This window comes from Pristiophorus japonicus, chromosome 1 (genome assembly GCF_044704955.1).
Source record: "Pristiophorus japonicus isolate sPriJap1 chromosome 1, sPriJap1.hap1, whole genome shotgun sequence".
Classification (NCBI taxonomy): Eukaryota; Metazoa; Chordata; class Chondrichthyes; family Pristiophoridae; genus Pristiophorus; species Pristiophorus japonicus.
Genome location: NC_091977.1, coordinates 154050599 through 154070720, shown reverse-complemented (window position 1 = coordinate 154070720; position 20122 = coordinate 154050599). Strand labels below are relative to the sequence as shown.

The following is a 20122-nucleotide window of genomic DNA, read 5'->3' as shown; positions in this document are numbered from 1 at the left end:
TGGAACCTAGGAATGGAGTGCCGCGCTCGGGGACCACTGGGAGGCCTGTGGCAGCAGTGTTCCTGGCTATTGCATCCAGGGACTCGGTCATCTGCGGAATGTACTCGGTCATGGTGGCCAGCTGTCGGGATATGCCCCCCCCCCAATGCTTCGATGAGTTGGTCACCAATATCTACAGTCCTCCTGGACAACTGTATCATCTCCGCTCTCATGTCGCCCCCGTGGAACAGACCTGCCGCATCCACGAGGCCTCCGCGGGGTTGGCGCTATCCTGGGGACAAATGTGGTGAGGTGCTTGGGGCCGATACCTCCAGAGTGGAGGCGGGAATGACCGGAGGACCACTAGATGGCCTTGGGGTGGAATGGCTTCTGGAGGGTGGCGATGAAGGTTCTTCGAAGTCCGCGCTCTCATCCGTGGAGAACAGACCCAGCGGATTGACGGGCGAGAATCGGAGCTCTTCAGCACCAGATGTAGTAGGATCATCCGCCAACTCCTGCCCCGCGCCCCCACCTTCTGGCCTCAGTGGTCTTGCCTGGGGCCGCGCTGCTGGCTGAGCTGCAAGACACAAATGAGGTGATTAGAGGAGAAGCGGGTGGTAGGGTGACTAGGTGAGTCCAGCGCTACACACAGCATATGCATGACAAAAGCACCACCGTTATCAAAATCATCACAGACATCACATTTCATGACCATCGACACATTTGCATTCGAATGATTTTCATTAGGCCAGCATTATTTCTTTGACAATTTTAGAAATCATCTATCATATATGATTGTTCGGACATGAGTGGGTGTGGCATCTATCATTATCATCATAGGCAGTTCCTCGAACCGAGGATGACTTGCTTCCATATCAAAAAGTTCACAGGTGTTTCAGTGATGGACCTAAAATTCCAGGTCTGAACTAAATCTTGAAGGATGAAGATGCCTGTGCTTGGATTTTTTTAACGTGTGGTGACCGTTGCACACTAGCCACCACACGGGCTTGACAGAGCTAGGTCTTGGTTCAGTGGCAAGGATTAACCAAGACGACTGGAGACCTGCTCTGCTGCATGAACCGAGTGCGCACACATATTGCAGTGTGGACTGGCCCGTGCTGCCCTTGGGGCCCTCGCCTCTTCTGGGCCCCGAACTCGCGCTTCTCCTGGGCCCCAATCACGTCCCTCTACAGGCAAGAGACTGGCATCTAGAGACTTTACATGACGCAATGGTATAAGCTTTACTTACGTGGCATCACTTCAGGGTCTGCAGATGCGTTCATGGCTGTAGGGAGGTGCTTCCCCATGAGTGCAAGCACACACTCCTCCATGTCAGTGATGTCGCTGGGGTGGCCCTCCACCCGTTCGCCTCTGCACGGACCTCATCGTCGATAGCTTCTTCTGTAAAAGGTGACAGGATGACGATATGAGATCATTGCGTGATATCATTGCTAGGTACTGTCACAGACACTGATACAACACGTAACCGTCAGATGTACTCGTTTATTATGATAATTATCATTCTTTACCTAAAGACGTACACCGTGACTGCAGGCTTTGAGTAAAACATTCCCGGTAATAATGCAAGACCTCACATCTGCTGATAAGTCACTCATGACTGTTACAAATCAAATTATATAAATACATAAATACATGTAAATCAATGTATTACTTACTCTTGCGGATCCCACAAGGTCGTTCCATCGTTTGCGGCATTGGTTGCCCTCACACACCTCGTTGGTCACCGACGAGACCACCTCTGCTATCTCTGTCCATATCCTATGGTATGCCTTTGGGGTGGGCTTCCCACACCCTCCCTGTGTCAAATTATCCCAGCGTAGTGCGACCTCCTGCGGGAGGGAGGCATTTGCCTCGTCCAAGAACCTCTTGGCTCTTTTACACCCTCCAATGTGCTCCTCTCCCAGCTCACTGCTCTCTCCAGCGTCAGTCTCCACAGCGTGCTGTGATGCCTCCTCCTCTCTCCATTATAGGCCAACTTCGGTCAATATGTGGCTGGTAACACCTAATTTTTGTTTGCTTACTTGCTGTGAAGCTCTAAAGTCTCCTTCCTCCCAAAGCAGCCACACCACACCCAGCCACGCCTTCAGTCCCTCTGAGCTCCCCCCTCTCTGTGGTCTCCTTTTCTGCGCATGTCATGGTGACCCTTGATCTTCAGAATCGCGAGAATCGAGCGTTGCCATGCCGTTGCTAAGGACGGCCACACTTTATGGCAGAAGAATTTAACACTACCGCCCATTTCATATCGCTTGCGGTGACACCCATTTTCAAAAGTGGAGACTAGATGGTTTGAGAATGGACGAGAAGCTGGCGATCTGAAAACCCTTTTTTACCGCCCACGCCGGAAATATCGCCCAAAAATGTGTTTTATATAGTTCAGGTGCAACTTCGAGAATCTGGAGCTCCGTAATGCGGGATGATCTGTGGCAGGGTCGTCTGGAATCCGTAAAATATTCTGGAATCCAGACCTGCCCGACCTTGGGCGTTGCCCCGCCTCACTCGCTTCACCACCACTGCTCTTACCTCGGGGCTTTCTCGCTGGCCTGCCCAACGATGATCTCCTCAACGAGGCTCCGGTCGGCCCGACTACCTGCTCGGCGGGCCCCGGATGGCCCGCACAGCTCCTCGGCAGGGACCTCCACCCTCCCCGCCCCCTCTTTTCTGACGTTCCGAAATCTAGAAATACCTGAACCTGGGCTCAGGTGGCTCCGGATTCGTGACATCAAAAAGCAAATCGAATGTCCAGAAAAGCACGGAATCCGGAATGGCCTTGGTCCCAAGGGTTCCAAATTTTAGGCGCTGCACCTGTATTTGCTTCATGGGTTCTTCGCTTAAGAATTCATAGCAACACATTGCTAATAAACCAACTAGTTCTTAATAGCAAAGGTTTAACAATCACACTACACATTTATCAGTTCATCCACCAGGCTTACAACCACCTGCCTCGTCGTGAACCCCCGAACCCAACTGGCTAGGGTTTTATTGATCATTACGTGACTGGCTAAACCACTCTCAACTCCACAGCTCTACCAACCTGTGCATACATTACAGACGGAGCAGGCTTAATGGCCTACTCCTGTTCTTATAAAATTGAAAACTGGTCATATTTCTGAATCCCATAGATTAGAAACAATTTTGAAAGGGGTTTTGTTAACTTCTAATTGAAGAATACTTCAAGCATATGGCTTGCATTAGCTAGTTACTGTTGTCTGAGCCCTTTCTGACCTTGTCATACTTTGAGTCACAGCAGAGAGCTTGGTGCACTGACATATAATATCAATGAAACAGTAGAGGAGTATCTGAGATTCCTAGAATAACCGTGGAGAGTACATGCCGAGAGGTGTTTAATAATGAAGAGTCCTTTCAAGCATACTCAGTGCATTTTAACACCTTACCGTACATTTTCAATGTAGCCAACTACAGTGCCATGAGGCTTTTTCTGTTGAATTATGGGTAAGATAGTATCTGATCCTAAAATTCTGGGGATTTGAAAGTGATAGCTGCCTAAGGCAAAATGGTACATTTGAAGGACATTCTACAGAGACACTCGAGTTAATCACCTCAGTTTCTTTTACAGTAAAGCCCTTTATAGACATATCCTTACTAAACATTTCATCATTCTGCAATCCATAACATACAGTGGCAATAGTGCATTGGTAATAGAAATATTTTTCTTTACACAGAGCTTTTTTATGGAACAGCTTGTATTTAAGTTTCATTAATAAAATCTGTATCAGCCTTAGCTCCATGTAACACACTTGTCTCTGTGTCAGAAGATCGTGGGTTCAAGCTCCAGTCCAAAGACTAGAGCATGTAATCAAGGTATGGACACTGCAGGTGGACATAAAAAATCCCATGGCTGCATGTGAAGAACAGCAGAGGGGTTCCCTTGGCGTCCCTGCCAATATTTAGCCTTTAATCGCCACAACTAAAAAAAATCATCATTTTTTGTTCATTTATCTGATTGCTGTGCACAAATTGGTTGCTGTATTTCTCTACAGTCTCCACCACTTATACTGTCCCCATTTATCAAGGACAGCTGCCTGTATTGGGCAAATTGTGCTGACCATTTGTCATTACCATAGCCATCAATTACAGAGGCGCCACTGGACTGTGTTAAGCTGGCTGGCTATTTTGCGTATAGTAGACAACAGTTACTGCACTCCAAAAGTACTTCATTGGCTATGAAGTGCTTTTGAATGTCGGGGCCCAAATTTCCCCAGGAGTTGCTCTGTTTTTTTTGGAGCAACTTGATTTTTTTGGAGTATCTTTTTAATTGCAATTCTAGCCATTTAATTTGCATGAGTGTAAATTAGTTAGTTAGGTTTTTTTTTCAAAAGGGGCGTTCGTTACCAGCCACTTACGCCTGTATTTGGCCATTTAAGCAAGTTTAGCCAGCTAAACGTTACTCCAAACTAACTTCGGCCAGAGGAAGTGGGCACTCTTGTACGTTCAGAAAAACTTTGCGGTGACTTAAGAAATCAGCACAGGCAGCCAAAGATAGGGGGCGGGGGAAGGGGACCTTGCAAAGCACTAAACACCTTCATAACAACGTTAAAGAAGCATTAATACATTTAAAGCACCAAGCACTAAACAAAGCAGTACATTTACACCAAGCACAAAAAGTAATAAGCAATCAATTAACAAATAAAAAAATAGAAGGAACCCTGCACCTAAAACACCAAGACAAAAGTAATAAGCAATCAATCAATCAGTAAATACCAAATAAAAAATAGAAGTCCGACCTTAGGGAACACAGCGGGTCCGCCGATGATGGAGCCCATTCGGCCAGGGCTAATGACAGCGTGCTTCGGGCCCCTCCCACACAGCCTGCAGCGTGTACTCTCCAATTTGGCCTGCCAGGAGCTACTGCACTTGCGCGCAGACTCTCGCGCGCATGTGCAGAGGTCCCGGCACTGTTTTCCGCGCCGGGACCTGGCTTCGCTCCCAACCCACTGGGCCACGCTACGCCACCACCGAGGAGAGGCTGGAGAGCGGCCAGAATTGGGAGGAAGATTTTCAGCGCGCTTGGAGATGGACAAAAGCGGCGCACCTCAGGTGTGGGCGTCAGAAAAAGGGGTTGGGGAAATTTGAGCCCCTACTGAGGTCATGAAAGGTACTACATAGATACAAGTTCTTAAATTTTTTTCTTCGGGTAGACAAATTCTCGCTAAAACAAGGGCATCTTTTGAAACATTTGAGTATAAATCAAAATTTAGTAGATTGCGATCAGATCAGATTAGATTTTGGTAGAGTTGCAACTAAAAAAAAAACTTTTTAAAAATAGTTTATTGGTTGACAATGTTTTCCTTTCTTTAGAAGGAGTCTATCATAGCATAGTAAGTGAGTTAACCAGTGCACCTCTAAACATTACAGTGGCTCTGAGTTTATTCAGCTCTGAGTAGCTCAGCTATAATGGCCTTTAAAGTGTTTATGTTCTTTTCTGGATTTTTACATATTTATTATGTGTTCAATATTACTTTTAGGGAAATATATTGGGGTGGGTGGAGAATCATCATGGTTGCCGGAAAGAGTTTTAATTTTTTTTTTCCAGTATTTGATTTTTTAAGGAAGGGAATTCTTTTGAGAATGTGACACAAGTTTTAAAGTGTTCTTTGGTTAGCTCAAATTCCACAGCATACAATTAGTATGCTTCGTGCTTTGAACACAGCCGATACAAAGCTTTTAATTGACTAGATAATGATTCCAAATTATTGGGCCCAAGTTTGCCCCCCGCCCCCCCCCCCCCCCCCCCCCCCCCCCGGTTAAAACGACGCACCCTGCACTAAAAATGGCACCAAAAACTTACCAAGGTATTCTCCCTGCCCCTTGGAATGTCGCAGGCCTTGGCATGGCGCAGCACAAGCAGTGGGGGGGCGGAGCCAGGTCCTGGCGCTGAAAACAGCTTTGTTTAGTGCTTGGTGCTTTAAATGTACTTACCTGCACTGATTTCTTAGCTCACCGCAACGGTTTTCTGTGCAGCCACAAGTGGCCACATATGCTGGCCTAAGTTAGTTTGGAGTAACTTTTAGCTGTCTAAACTTACTTAAATAAACAAAACAGGCGTAAGTGGCTGGTAATGCTCCCTTTTGGAAAAAAAAACTAAACTTAAAAAAAAAACCTAACTACCTCATTTCGACTGGAGCAAATTAAATGGACAGAATTGCGATTTTTAAGATACTCCAAAAGAAATCTAGTTGCTCCAAAAAAAACGAAGCAACTCCTGGGCAAGCTTGAGCCCATTAAAACTAAAGTAATTTGAAATGAATATAATTTAATTTGTGTAGTACTTTATTGTCTTTGAAACATCGCAAAGTGTTTCACATTAATTACTTATTTGCATTGAAGTGTCTGTCCTTTTTTTCAAATGTATCAGAATCATATAACTTCATTTAGAATCAATCTTTCAGCACAGTAAGTGGTGGTAATCAGGTTAAGAAGGTTCATTTTGCATATTCATACTGCCGAGCATTTATTCCTTACCATTTGACTTATGGTTTTGATTTACAGCTATGAAGAACAGAACTAAGTCGTGTGAATTGCATAGGTAGTGCTATTCTGAAAATAATCTCTATTGTGAAAAGTTAAATATCTTCACCACATATTTAGGGAGAATTTTGTCAACGGGTAATCTTCCTTAGCACCTTGCTGTACGTCAGAAAAATGTGCTACCTGACTGTTCTAGGGCACTACTGACTTAAATGTACTGTGGAATAATGTAATCTCAAGCAATGATTGGAGGATGAAAAATACAGGTTTGATACTCAAATACAAACCTAAAATGTCAGCCATGCTACTGTAAATCCATGGTATACATTGATCACTGACATTTGTTCAGTCGAGAAACTTATCAATAGTTTTCATAGGCTTGTAAAATTCTCCCAGTATATTTTGTGATTTACTTGAAGAAAAATGTTGTACATAGCAAAATGGATGATCTCATTATTAAATTATTGGCAGAATATTAGGATACTAATAGTAAACTTATACATCTGTTTTTATGCTTTCTGTGTAAAGATCCAATGGAAAGATTTGAAATACCATCTTTTCAAATAATTTGAACTTCTTAAAAAAAAAAGTTTGATGAATTTTAAAAAAAAACTAATGCATATTTTCTGTCAGCAATTTTGCTGAGAAACTTTTTTACTTATGTTTAAGTGATTTTTTTTAAAGATGATCCATTTTAGATCACCTCTATCAGAGGCATACCAATTTCAGCTTATTTATATTTACATATTAAATGAGCATTTTAAGAAAATGTAATGTTTCATGTCTTGCTCAGCAACCAAATGCTTTTATAAATAATGGGTTGTTAAGTAACATACTGGTTACATGCACCAAAGTAACATGGGATCGAGTTCAAACACACCATCTTGTGAATTAACAAAATATATTTCATGTTTGGTTCCTGGGAGCAGTAGAATGTAATCGTGCCTTCATAGATAATTGTTACATAAATTCCTTAATCTGTTTAACATCGAATGCATTTCTGGACAGTTCTGATGAAAGGTCATCGACTTGAAGTGTTAAATGTTTCTTTCTGCACTGATGCTGCCTGACCTGCTGAGTATTTTCAGCATTTTCTGTTTTTATTTCAGATTTCCAGCATCCGCAGTATTTTGCTTTTGCATTTCTGGACTATATTCTGTCCTACAATGTACAGGCAATATAGGGAACAGAGAGGTTTAATTGGACACCACTCACCCAGCATTCTGCTTGAACTTGTATAATTTGATCCAGTTGGTGGTAGTCAGGCTGGAGACACGCAGTGTTGCATTCAAAAATAGGGGCCAATGTATCGTGGCACTATAGACATAAACCGTCAGAGTTCAGAAAACACACAGCACTAATTTGCCCATAGTTCAGACAATGCAGTGAACACTCCCCACAATTTAGACAATACGCAGTGCAAATACTCCCCACAATTCAGACAATGCACAGTGCTAACACTTGCCACAATTCAGCAATGCATAGTGATAAAATCCCACAATTCAGCAATGCATATTGCCAACATTCTCCACAATTCAGACAATGCATCAATGCAGTCCCTCGGAATCGAGGAAGACTTGCTTCCACTCTGACCATGAGTTCCTAGGTGACTGTCCAGTGCAATACGAGAACCACAGTCTCTGTCACAGGTGAGGCAGATAGTCGTTGAGGGAAGGGTTGGGTGGTACTGGTTTGCTGCATGCTCTTTCCGCTGCCTGCACTTGATTTCTGCATGCTCTCGGTGACGAGACTCGAGATACTCAGTGCCCTCCTGGATGCACTTCCTCCACTTAGGGCGGTCTTTGGCCAGGGTCTCCCAGGTGTCGGTGGGGATGTCGCACTTTATCAGGGAGGCTTTGAGAGTGTCTTTGTAACTTATCCGCTGCTCACCTTTGGCTCGTTTGCCGTGAAGGAGTTCCGAGTAGAGCGATTGCTTTGGGAGTCTCGTGTCTGGCATGCGAACAATGTGGCCTGCCAGTGGAGCTGATCAAGTGTGGTCAGTGCTTCGATGCTGGGGATGTTGGCCTGGTCTTAGACACTGTCAACCGCGAGGGTCTATGGAGCGTGTCCTCCGTTTCAGAGGCCCCCAAAAGTTCATCACCATCCTCCTCCGCCTGCTCCACGACGACATGCAGGCTGTGATCCTTACCAACAGATCCATTACAGACCCAATCCACGTCCGGACCGGGGTCAAACAGGGCTGCATCATCGCCCCAATCCTCTTCTCAACAACTCCCCATAACTGTGCATTACATTGACAACAATTACAATTAGTATTTCCTGCATTTATCAGTCATTTGTCTTTAACCATTTGAGTGCACATTTTGATAAATACCAGTGTCTTATGAAGCTTAGACTGGGGGATTGCTTTGCATGATGTAGAAAGGTGTTCTGAATCCATAAGAATTCTTTCAAAATCTGAAGAAAAGTGATTGAGCTTTGCTACAAATCTGCAAGATAAAGCAGGAAATGCCAATATTTTTTTTTCCTGCCTGTAATGTTTTTGTCATAGAAATGTAGAAACATAGAAAATAGATGCAGCAGTAGACCCTTCGAGCCTGCACCACCATTCAATATGATCATGGCTGATCATGCAACTTTAGTACCCCATTCCTGCTTTCTCTCCATACCCCTTGATCCCTTTAGCCGTAAGGGCCACATCTAACTCCCTTTTGAATATATCTAATGAACTGGCCTCAACAACGTTCTGTGATAGTGAATTCCACAGGTTCACAATTCTCTGAGTGAAGAAGTTTCTCCTCATCTCGGTCCTAAATGGCTTACCCCTTATCCTTAGACTGTGACCCCTGGTTCTGGCCTTCCCCAACATCGGGAACATTCTTCCTACATCTAACCTGTCCAATCCCGTCAGAATTTTATATGTTTCTATGAGATCCCCTCTCATTCTTCTAAATTCCAGTGACTATAAGCCGAGTCGATCCAGTCTTTCTTCATATGTCAGTCCTGCCTTCCCGGGAATCAGTCTAATGAACCTTCGCTGCACTCCCTCAATAGCAAGAATGTCCTTCCTCAGATTAGGAGACCAAAACTGTACACAATATTCAAGGCCCTGTACAACTGCAGTAAGACCTCCCTGCTCCTATACTCAAATCTTCTTGCTATGAAGGCCAACATGCCATTTTCTGCCTTCACCGCCTGCTGTACCTGCATGCCAATTTTCAATGCCTGATGTACCATGACACCCAGGTCTCGTTGCACCTCCCCTTTTCCTAATCTGTCACCATTCAGATAATCTGCCTTCCTGTTTTTGCCCCCAAAGTGGATAACCTCACATTTATCTACACTATACTGCATCTGACATGCATTTGCCCACACGCCTGACCTGTCCAAGTCACCCTGCAGCCTCTTAGCATCCTCCTCAGAGCTCACACTGCCACCCAGCTTAGTGTCATCTGCAAACTTGAAGATATTACATTCAATTCCTTCGTCCACATCATTAATGTATATTGTAAAGAGCTGGGGTCCCAGCACTGAACCTTGCGGTACCCCACTAGTCACTGCCTGCCATTCTGAAAAGGACCCGTTTATTCCTACTCCGGGTTTCGGAGCTTGAATGGCAGCTGGAGTCACTGCAATGCATCTACAAGGCTGAGAAATTTGTGGACAGCACCTTTCTGGAGGTGATCACCCTATAACTGAAGAGTGTGCAGGCAGAGAGGGAATGGGTGACCACCAGTCAGAAGAGGAGGACCAGGCAGGTAGTGCAGGAGTCCTCTGAGTGCATCTTGCTCTCCAACCAGTATTCTGTTCTGAGTACTGGTCGGGGGCAATGGTTCCGATGGGAGGGTGAACAGCCAGAGGTCGGTATCCATATCAGCACCAATGATATAGGAAGAAAGAGGGATGAGTTCCTGCAGGCAGATTTTAGGGAGCAGTACCCAAAAGGTAGTAATCTCTAGATTACTCCCGGTGCCAAATGCTCGTGAGTACAGAAATGGGAGGATAGAATGGATGAATACATAGCCGGAGAGATAGTGCAGGAAGGGAGGGCTTTCGATTCCTGAGGCATTGGAACTTTTTCTGGGAGAGATGGGACCTGTACAAGTATTTTCTTAAGCAGGATGGGTTGCACATGAACAGAGCCGGGACCAATATCCTTGCTAGTGCTGTTGGGGAGGGTTTAAACTGGCTTGGCAGAGGGGTGGGAACCTGGGAGCATTGTCAGAAGGGAGAGAATCCAAGGTGGACATGGAAGGCAGAAAATTAGTAAGCGAGTTTGGAAGGCGGTGGAAACAAAAGCTAGAAAATAGACAACAAGGCAGTTTGACGATGCTAAATGGTATATACTTTAATACAAGGGGCCTAGGAAATAAGGCAGATGAGCTAAGGACACAGATAGAGATGTGGGGTTATGATAAAGCCATGGCTGAAAGAAGGGCAGGAATGGCAGCTCAACGTTCCTGGTTACAGAGTTTTCAGGCGAGATAGAGTGGGGGTTAAAAAAGGAGGGGGAGGTCGCAGTATTGATGAAAGAAACAATTACAGCTGTGAGGAGGGATGAAATGCTGGAACGATCATCAAATGAGGCTATATGGGTTGAATTACAGATCAAAAAAGGGGAAATCACATTGCTGCGAGTGTACAGTAGACCCACAATCAGTCCAAGGGAGATAGAAAAGCAAATTTGTAGGCACATGCCTGACAAGTGCAAAAACAATAGGGCAGTAATAGTGGGGGATTTCAATTCGCCTAATAGTAACTGGGATAACAACAACAACAGTTTGCATTTATATAGCACCTTTAGCATAGTGAAACATCCCAAGGCGCTTCACGGGAGTATTATGAGACAAAAATTTGACACCGAGCCGCATAAGTAGAAATTAGTGCAGGTAATCAAAAGTTTGGTCAAAGAGGTATGTTTTAAGGAATGTCTTGAAGGAGGAAAGAGAAACGGAGAGGTTTAGCCAGGGAGCTCCAGAGCTTAGGGCTTGGCAGCTTAACACACAGCCACCAATGGTTGAGCGATTTATAATCAGGGATGCTCAAGAGGGCCGAATTAGAGGAGCGCAGACATCTGTGGGGGGTTGGAGGCAGGCGGGCAGTTGGTGGAGATTACAAAGTTAGGGAGGGGTGAAACCATGGAGGGATTTGAAAATAAGGATGAGAATTTTGAAATCGGGGCGTTGCTTAACCAGAAGCCAATGTAGATCAGCGAGCCCAGGGATGATGGATGAGCGGGACTTGGTGCAAGTTAGGACATGGGCAGCCAAATTTTGGATCACCTATAGTTTATGTAGGGTAGAATGTGGGAGGCCAGCCAGAAGTGCGTTGGAATAGTCAAGTCTAGAGGTAACCAAGGCATTGATGATGGCTTCAGCAGCGGATGAGCTGAGGCAAGGGCAGAGACGGGTGATGTTACAGAGATGGAAATAGACGGTCTAAGTTAAGCTGCAGATGTGTGGTCGAGAGCTCATTTCAGGGTCAAATATGACACCAAGTTTGCGAACAGTCTGGTTCAGCCTCAGACAGAAGTTGGGGACGGGGATGGAGCCGTGGCTAGGGAACTGAGTTTGTGGTGAGGTCCGAAAACAATAGCTTCAGTCTTCCCGATATTCAATTGGAGAAATTTCTGCTCATCCAGAACTGGATGTCGGACAAGCAGTCTGACAATTTAGAGACCATGGAAGAGTCGAGAGAAGTGGTGGTGAGCGAGGGATACTGTCAGTATAAAAGGTACAGAGGGCACAGAATTCCTAAATTGCATCAGGAGAACTTTTTAACCAATGTGTAGCAAGCCCAACAAGAGTGTGGGGCAGTTCTGGATTTAGTGTTGGGGAATGAAGCTGGGTAGGTGGAAGGCGTATCAGTGGGAGAGCATTTTTGTGGTCGTGATCATAATTCAGTTAGTTTATCATAATTATGGATGAGGACAAAGAAAAAACAGGAATAAGAGTTCTAAATTGGGGGAAGGACAATATTACGAGGCTGAGAAGTAATTTAGTAAAAGTGGACTGGAAACAATTACTTGAAGGTAAATCAGTACGAAAGCAACGGGAGGCATTCAAGAGGGAGGTACATGGAGTTCAGAGTAAACATGTTCCCACAAAAAAAAAGGGTAGAACTGTCAAATTTAGAGTCCCGTGGATGACGAGGTGCATAGAGGGTAAAATAAGGCAAAAAAGGGAAGCCGATATCGTGAGTGCAATACTGCAGAAAGCCGAGAAGAGTATGGAAAATGCAGGGGTGAAATTAAGAAGGAAATTAGGAAAGAAAAGGGGCATGAAAAAATACTGGCAAATAGAATCAAAGAAAACCAAAGATGTTTCATAATTACATAAAGAGTAAGAGGATAACTAAGGAAAGAGTAGGGCATATTAGGGACCAAAATGGAGATCTATGTGTGGAGGCGGAGGATGTGGGTAAGGTACTAAATTAATACTTTGCGGCTGTCTTCACAAAAGAGAGGGACGATGCCAGTGTTGAAGTTCAGGGGAAGATAGTGAAATATTAGATGGGATAAACATAGTAAGAGAGGAAGTATTAAGGGGTTTAGCATTCTTGAAAGTAGATAAATCGCCAGGACCGGATGAAATATATCCGAGACTATGAAAAGAAGCAAGGGAGGAAATTGCGGAGGCTCTAACCATCATTTTTCAATCCTTCCTGTCTACAGGAGTTGTGCCAGAGGATTGGAGAACTGCTAATGTTGTCCCATTGTTCAAAAAGGGAGAAAGGGATAGACCGAATAATTACAGGCCAGTCAGCCTAATCTCAGTGGTGGGCAAATTACTGGAATCAAATCTGAGGGACAGTATAAACCTTAATTTGGAAAGACACATTAATCAAGATCGGTCAACATTTGTTAAGGGAAGGTCATGTCTGACTAACTTCATTGAGTTCTTTGAGGAAGTAACAAGGAGGCTCAATGAGGGCAGTGCATTTGATGTAGTTTACATGGATTTTAGAAAGGCTTTTGGCAAGGTCCCACATGGTAGGCTGATCTAAAAAGTATAAGCCCATGGGATCCAAGGGAGAGTGGCAAATTGGCTCCAAAATTGGCTCAGTGGCAGGAAGCAAAAGGTAATGGTTGAGGGGAGTTTTTGTGCAGTTCTGGTCATCACATTACAGGAAAGATGTGATTGCACTAGAATGGGTGCAGAGGACATTTACAAGGATGTTGCCAGGACTGGAAAACTTCAGCTATGAGGAAAGATTGGATAGGCTGGGTTTTTTTCTCCTTGGAACAGAGGAGGCTGAGAGGATATTTAATAGGGGTGTATACAATTCTGAGGGACCTAGATGGATTGGATTGGAAGGACTTATTTCCCTTAGCAGAGGAGTCAATAGCCAGGGGGCATAAATTTAAAATAGTTTGTCGTAGTATTAGAATTAGAGGGGAGATGAGGAAACATTTCTTCACCCAGAGCGTGGTGGAAGTTTGGAACTCACTGCCTGAAAGGGTGGGAGAGGCAGAAACCCTCATCATATTTAAAAAGAACTTGGATGTGCACTTGAAGAGTCATAATCTACAGGGCTACGGACCTATTGCTGGAAGGTGGGATTAGGCTGGGTTGCTCTTTTTCGACCGGCATGGACACGATGGGCCGAATGGCCTCCTCCTGTGTCATAATTTTTTTATGAAAACTTAGCTGCAGCATAAGATTGTAGAACATGCTTCCATCAAAAGGTATATGGTGAGACGATGGGTAGGTGGATTTCAAGTTATTCTGTTGGCTGAATTTGAGCCACGATCCCAAGAGTGAAAAGCCAATGCCAATCACCATTAAGTATTTTTAATTTTAATGGAAAATTATGTGTTTAAACTGCAAAAAATTATGAACTGTGTAGGTCTACATATACAGTACATTTTGTTGTTAAAAGTCTCCATTTAAGTAAATCACCTATGTTGGTGGTGCATAGCAACAGGAGTCGACCAATCAGCACCTCGAGCCTGTTCTGCCATTCAGTGAGCTCATGGCTGATCGGCATCTTAACTCCACCTGCCTTGGCTCCATATACTTTTAAGCCCTTGTCTAACAAATTTCTAGAAATCTCAGGTTTATTAATTAAGCTAGCATCTACTGCTTTTTGTGGACGAGTGTTCTATACTTGTACCACCCTTTGTGTGAAGAAGTGTTTCCTGACTCTCTCCTGAATGGCCTGGCTATGATTTTAAGCTGATGTTGCCTTGTCCTAGACTCCCCCACCAGCGGAAACAGTTTCACTCCACTCGGCCTTTTGGCTAAGATCATGCGTAACTGACCTGACCAGCCACCATGACCTCCGGGTGGTTTCTCCCTGGTCAGGAAGGTATATGCTTGCTTTTTTGGAAACAGGAGGTGGGTGGGGTGGCTTGACCCATCCACCTCCACGGAGGTGTGTGGGGTGGCTTGACCCATCCACCTCCATGGCACGAACCTGGTATTGCAGTACTTCCAGGAACGGTGCAGTGGCTCTAGGCCTTTTGGCTAAGAGCATTGGCGCAGAGTGATCCTTGGCATGTGCAAGGTGACCTCTGGCGTTTGTGATTTGACAAAGAATTGGAACGATTGGCTACGAATTTAAAAAAAAAACAGTTTCACTCCATCGCTTCTCGGCCTTTTGGCTAAGATCATGCGTAACTGACCTGACAGGGGAGTAACCACCATAACCCCAAGGTGGTTCTCCCTGGATCAGGAAGGTATATGCTTGCTTTTTTGGAAATAGGAGGTGGGTGGGGTGGCTTGACCCATCCACCTCCACGGAGGTGTGTGGGGGACCTGACCCATCCACCTCCATAGCACGAACCTGGTATTGCAGTACTTCCAGGAACGGTGCAGTGGCTCTAGGCCTTTTGGCTAAGAGCATTGGCGCAGAGTGATCCTTGAATGGGCCCAAGGTGACCTCTGGCGTTTGTGATTTGACAAAGAATTGGAACGATTGGCTACGAATTAAAAAAAAACAGTTTCACTCCATCGCTTCTCGGCCTTTTGGCTAAGATCATGCGTAACTGACCTGACAGGGGAGTAACCATGACCAGAAAGTGGTTCTCCCTGGATCAGGAAGGTGGTTCTCCTATGCTTTTTGGAAATAGGAGGTGGGTGGTGGGCCTGACCCGTCCACCTCCATGGCACGAACCTGGTATTGTAGTACTTCCAGGAACGGTGCTTTGGCTCTAGGCCTTTTGGCTAAGAGCAAAATCATTGGCGCAGAGTGATCTTTGATGGGTGCAAGGTGACCTTTGGCGTTTATGATCTGACAAGTTGATCTGACAAAGAATTGGAAAGATTGGCAACGAATAAAACATTAAAAAAAAACAGTTTCACTCCATCGACCCTATCAATTCCTTTCAAATTCTTCAAACCCTCAATCAGATAACCTCTTCACCTTTTATATTCCAGGGAATACAAGCCTAGTTTATGGAATATATCTGCATAAGCTAACCTTTGGAATCATGGTAACATTTTGATGAATCTGCACTGCACTCCTTCCAAGGCCAATATATCCTCTCGAAGCTGTGGTGCCCAGAACTGTACACAATACTCTAGATGTGGTCTAACCAGGGCTTTGTATAGCTGTAGCATAACTTCCTCCCCTTTATATTCTAGCCCTGTAATAGTAAAAGCTAACATTCCATTCGCCTTTTTGATTATTTTTTGTAAGTGTTCTGTGTACATGGACCTCTAAATATCTTTGGACTGTTCCTAACTTCTCAACATTTAAATAATACAGGCCCAGGTGGTGCTTTTTTTTTTAAGTGTTTTCTTTTAAAATTTAGGTTATTTGATCTTCCTTTATGCACACCCTATATTGGATATCCTTTGTTTTTATCTCAGTGGAGAATTCCTCTCATTTTTCCTTCCCTATCTTTCTTGTGTGTTCAAAGAGTCGGATGAGAGCCCACATTGAGACTTTGCGATAAGAACTCAGACTGCCACCACTTCACTCTCATTACCAAATCCCGCTTTGAGCTCTCCCCTACCCCTCTCTCACTTTTTCAATACCTTATCCATTGCCACTCCTTTTACCTTTAATCCTCAGCATCCATCACCTTCCCAAGTTTCATGGGATTTAACACCTCTTACCCACACATTGCTTAACAATCTGTGACACCATTCCTTAAATGAACAAAGATCTAAAGCTTCATCAGTATGACATGGTGAATAAACCACAGAACTTTTATTATTCTATGTTGTATTAGAGTTTTTGTTTTGCACTGTACAACTTAGCAGAAAAGACACTACTTAGTCAAACCAAAATGAACTCATGATGTAGCAGCAGTCATTTACTGTAACTGATGTTTACTGACTAATGTTTCTATAAAGCATTTGGACACGTGAGAATACCAGCAGCAGCTTGCCATTTAAAATAAATATACAGTAATACTGTTAAATCGCTTTCACATCTCCATTTGTACTGTAAATCAGAAACTAATTTTTCATCTATTCCATCAGCTCTTTTTCCTGCACAGGAGGGCAGGAAAAAGAGTGGGAGAACTATAGTGACAGGGGATTCTACTGTAAAGGGGATAGATAGGCGTTTCTGCGGTCGCAACTGAGACTCCAGGAGGGTATGTTGCCTCCCTGGTGCAAGGGTCAAGGATATCTCGGAACGGCTGCAGGGCATTCTGGAGGGGGAGGGTGAACAGCCAGTTGTGATGCATATAGGTACCAACGATATAGGTAAAAGGCGGGATGAGGTCCTCCAAGCTGAATTTAGGGAGCTCGGAGTTAAATTAAAAAGTAGGACCTCAAAGGTAGTAATGTCAGGATTGCTACCAGTGCCACGTGCTAGTCAGAGTAGAAATAGCAGGAGAGCTAAGATGAATACGTGGCTTGAGGAATGGTGCAAGAGGGAAGGATTCAAATTCCTTAGACATTGGAATCGGTTCTGGGGGAGGTGGGACCAGTACAAACGGGATGGTCTGCACCTGGGCAGGACCGGAACCAATGTCCTAGGGGGAGTGTTTGCTCGTGCTGTTGGGGAGGAGTTAAACGAATATGGCAGGACGATGGAAACAAAATGGGGGCAGAAGCAAAAGATAGAAAGGAGAATAGTAAAAGTGGAGGGCAGAGAAACCCAAGGCAAAAATTAAAATGGGCCACATTACAGCAAAATTCTAAAGGGACAAAGAGTGTTAAAAAGACAAGCCTGAAGGCTCTGTGCCTCAATGCGAGGAGTATTCGTAATAAGATGGATGAATTAACTGTGCAGGCAGCTATTCACGTTTGATATAATTGGGATTATGGAGATATGGCTCCAGGGTGATCAAGGCTGGGAACTCAACATCCAGGGGTATTCAACATTCAGGAAGGATAGATAGAAAGGAAAAGGAGATGGGGTAGCGTTGCTGGTTAAAGAGGAAATTAACGCAATAGTAAGAATGGACATGAGCTTGGATGATGTGGAATCTGTATGGGTAGAGCTGCGGAATACCAAAGGGCAGAAAACGCTAGTGGGAGTTGAGTACAGATCACCAAACAGTAGTAGTGAGGTTGTGGATGGCATCAAACAACAAATTAGGGATGTGTGCAATAAAGGTATAGCAGTTATCCTGGGTGACTTTAATCTACATATAGCTCAACCGTGGCTAACAAGGGAAATTAGGGATAGTGTTAAATCCAAGGAAGAGGCATATAAATGGGCCAGAAAAAGCAGCAATCCTGAGGACTGGGAGAAATTTAGAATTCAGCAGAGGAGGACAAAGGGTCTAATTAGGAGGGGGAAAATAGAGTATGAGAGGAAGCTTGCAGGGAACATAAAAACTGACTGCAAAAGCTTCTATAGATATGTGAAGAGAAAAAGATTAGTGAAGGACCAACGTAGGTCCTTTGCAGTCAGAATCAGGTGAATTTATAATGGGGAACAAAGACATGGCAGACCAATTAAACAAATACTTCACTAAGGAAGACACAAATAACCTTCCGGAAACACAAGGGGTTCGAGGGTCTAGCGAAAAGGAGGAACTGAAGGACATCCTTATTAGTCAGGAAAATGTGTTAGGGAAATTGATGGGATTGAAGGCCGATCATGGGCGACTTTAATCTACATATTGATTGGGCTAACCAAACTGGTAGCAATGCGGTGGAGGAGGATTTCCTGGAGTGTATTAGAGATGGTTTTCTAGACCAATATGTCGAGGAACCAACTAGAGGGCTGGCCATCCAAGACTGGGTGATGTTTAATGCGAAAGGACTAATTAGCAATCTTGTTGTGCGAGGCCCCTTGGGGAAGAGTGACCATAATATGGTAGAATTCTTTATTAAGATGGAGAGTGACACAGTTAATTCAGAGACTAGGGTTCTGAACTTAAGGAAAGGTAACTTTGATGGTATGAGACGTGAATTGGCTAGAATAGACTGGCGAGTGACACTTAAAGGGTTGACGGTGGATCGGCAATGGCAGACATTTAAAGATCACATGGATGAACTTCAACAATTGTACATCCCTGTCTGGCGTAAAAATAAAACGGGGCTCAACCGTGGTTAACAAGGGAAATTAAGGATAGTGTTTAATCCAAGGAAGAGGCATATAAATTGGCCAGAAAAAGCAGCAAACCTGAGGACTGGGAGAATTTTGTAATACAGCAGAGGAGGACAAAGGGTTTAATTAGGAGGGGGAAAATAGAGTATGAGAGGAAGCTTGCTGGGAACATAAAAACTGACTGCAAAAGCTTCTATAGATAAGTGAAGAGAAAAAGATTAGTGAAAACAACGTAGGTCCCTTGCAGTCAGATTCAGGTGAATTTATAATGGGGAACAAAGAAATGGCAGACCAGTTAAACAAATACTTTGCTTCTGTCCTCACGAAGGAAGACACAAATAACCTTCCGGAAATACTAGGGGACTGAGGGTCTAGTGAGAAGGAGGAACTGAAGGAAATCCTTATTAGGTGGGAAATTGTGTTAGGGAAATTGATGGAATTAAAGGCTGATAAATCCCCAGGGCCTGATGGTCTGCATCCCAGAGTACTTAATGAAATAGTCCTAGAAATAGTGGATGCATTGGTGATCATTTTCCAACAGTCTATCGACTCTGGATCGGTTCCTCTGGACTGGAGGTTAGTTAATGTAACACCACTTTTTAAGAAGGGAGGGAGCGAGAAAGCGGGTAATTATAGACTGGTTAACCTGACATCAGTAATGGGGAAAATGTTGGAATCAATTCTTAAAGATAAAATAGCAGCACATTTGGAAAGCAGTGACGGGATAGGTCCAAGTCAGCCTGGCTTTATGAAAGGGAAATCATGCTTGACAAATCTTCTCAAATTTTTTGAGGATGTAACTAGAAGAGTGGATGGGAGAACCAGTGGATGTGGTGTATTTGGACTTTCAAAAGGCTTTTGACAAGGTCCCACACAAGAGATTGGTGTGCAAAATTAAAGCACATTTTATTGGGGGTAATGTACTGACGTGGATAGAGAACTGGTTGGCAGAGAGGAAGCAGAGTCGGAATAAACGGGTCCTTTTCAGAATGGCAGGCAGTGACCAGTGGGGTGCCGCAGGGGTCAGTGCTGGGACCCCAGCTATTTACAATATACATCAATGATTTGGATGAGGGAATTGAGTGTAATATCTCCAAGATTGCAGATGACACTAAGCTGGATGGCAGTGTGAGCTGTGAGGAGGATGCTAAAAGGCTGCAGGGTGACTTGGACCGGTTCGGTGAGTGGGCAAACGCGTGGCAGATGCAGTATA

The 20122-nt window shown here is 44.3% G+C and overlaps 1 protein-coding gene and 3 pseudogenes across 3 annotated transcripts in view; all 4 read left to right on the top strand.

The window, feature by feature from the left end:
• fer (fer (fps/fes related) tyrosine kinase) overlaps positions 1-20122 on the top strand; it is a 450038-nt gene that overhangs the window by 261902 nt on the left and 168014 nt on the right. The window lies entirely within an intron of this gene.
• Positions 14671-14902, top strand: LOC139279859 (U2 spliceosomal RNA; annotated as a pseudogene).
• On the top strand, positions 15033-15271 carry LOC139279271 (U2 spliceosomal RNA; annotated as a pseudogene).
• Positions 15401-15601, top strand: LOC139278966 (U2 spliceosomal RNA; annotated as a pseudogene).